Source organism: Camelina sativa, chromosome 8 (genome assembly GCF_000633955.1).
Source record: "Camelina sativa cultivar DH55 chromosome 8, Cs, whole genome shotgun sequence".
Taxonomy (NCBI): Eukaryota; Viridiplantae; Streptophyta; class Magnoliopsida; order Brassicales; family Brassicaceae; genus Camelina; species Camelina sativa.
Genome location: NC_025692.1, coordinates 26,605,445 through 26,607,431, shown reverse-complemented (window position 1 = coordinate 26,607,431; position 1,987 = coordinate 26,605,445). Strand labels below are relative to the sequence as shown.

Here is a 1,987-nt window from a genome sequence, read left to right as displayed (position 1 = left end):
CCCGAGAGGTACCTATAAATAGCAAATAATATACATTAGGAAGAACATTGTCAATAAAATTGATTTGTTAAAAATTCTGACGTGTATTATAAATAACAGGTTAGTAAGTGTATTGTTAAGGCTATTATATTAGCCATCGATAGCGATATGGGTTGGTATTATTGGAGCTGTAAGGATTGCTCCAAGAAGGTTGTCCCAGTCCTTCTTGATGGCCTCGACGAGGATGAGGCTGTTGACATCTTACCAATGGCTTTCCATTGTACCCGATGCAGACTCGACAATCCCATACTTGTGCTAAGGTAGAAAATGTTTATTTTTTAGGTTTAAGAAATTCGAAATAATTATTGTTTGACTATAGGTTTAAGTTACACATTCATGTTACTGATCACACTGGGAACACCAATTTCCTCCTTTTCGACAAAATCTTGCACAACAGATTGTTGGTCACACTGCATTTGAGTTGGCTCCAGCAGAGCAAGCTGAGGTTAAATTGAATAGACAGAAGTGATGTATAACCATTAAATTGAAAATCAAATTCATACTAACCATGTTGTGCAGAAGTTTGTTGAACCATACGCAACGACATCGGCCATGATTATATGCTCTTATGCCAACCTATTCAAGCCAAAAAAACATGGATAAGAAGATCGTTTTAACCATTTTTGAAGTTCTAGACACCAGCATTTCAATATGTACTACTTACTATACGTGTGAAATGAATATAAATACATCTATATGAAACGTTGTTAAATATTGAGGAGATAAACGAAAGAACGTCTTTTCTTTTCCACCATTGCTTTCTCCGTCACTCCAATTTCTGAATATTTGCTATTAACCCGTGGGAAAAAAATTTCCAAAAAAGAAAGACATGTTGTGGTTAATTTTTGGATACAATCAAATTTGACGAACTTGAACCAAAATAAACTAAGAAATCCCAAAATATATTAGCAAAACGGAAATTTAATTATAAAAAAATAATTAACTTGTGTGGAAACATCTTTTGCAATTACCTTTTCGTATGGTTGAGTCGTCGATCAGATGTGACTTCGATCCAGAAGAGTTTCAACAAGCCTCTAATCGAGTAAACAGAAAATTATGTCAAAACAAAATTTACAAATGGTACAATTGGAACTATCTACTCCAAATATAACGATGAGAAATGTTAGAAAAGATTATTACAAGCAAATCACCATTGATTTTTAATTAAAAAAAAGATCGGAAATAAAATAGCTACGAGATAGATGATGAATTACCTTAACAAAATACAGAAAATCAGCCCATATTCTTCCACGTATTAGTTAAATCAGCAACAGAAACTGAAGAACAAGATATTTCACAGAGGCAAAAAAAAAAAACCAACCGACAATTTTGTTATGCTGTGTTTGTCGTCTCCCATCACTCTCGAAAAAAAGACCAAAAAGAAATATGTTAACAATATTAACAATTGGGCCTCCGTAAAACAATTGAAAACCCAATAAGTTACTTATACCAAAGAAACGTAGCTGGATTTAGTTTTCGAGTATGTGATAAAATCCATTCTAAAATATCCAATTATAAATACAAACCCAATAGCTATTAAATATTTAGTACTCATAAAAACAAATATATATATATATATATACAATATGAGTATACACCAAATAAACTAAATAACAAAGATAACAAATAAAATATAATTTATATAAACATGAACCCGCGCGAGCCGCGGATCTTCTTACCTAGTATATATATAATCTCACTGAAAGGTATACTATAGGATGCTATATGTGGTATACTAGTACTAATTAGTAACGCGTTAAATTGGTATTGTGGTACATTAAACCGAAAAATAGTTGAACCGGACAAACCGGTGAAATTAAATGCCGGTTTTGGGGTTTCATCGTTGAACAAGATGAGTATTGAAGTATTCAAGAGACGAAAAATTCACAAGTCCAAGACCCATCTTTTTCTCCTCACTCTTCTGCTACAGACTCGGACTCGCTCTCTC

At 32.9% G+C, this 1,987-nt stretch overlaps 1 long non-coding RNA gene across 2 annotated transcripts; it reads right to left on the bottom strand.

The window, feature by feature from the left end:
• LOC104708814 lies at positions 19–1,405 on the bottom strand. Of its 2 annotated transcripts, none has more exons than XR_754833.2 (5): positions 1,254–1,405; positions 1,011–1,073; positions 704–828; positions 547–615; positions 19–449 (listed from the first exon to the last, which is right to left on the bottom strand). It is a non-coding gene; the product is annotated as an uncharacterized LOC104708814 (long non-coding RNA). The 2 variants fall into 2 exon arrangements; XR_754832.2 differs by having other exon boundaries at positions 704–817; positions 1,254–1,404.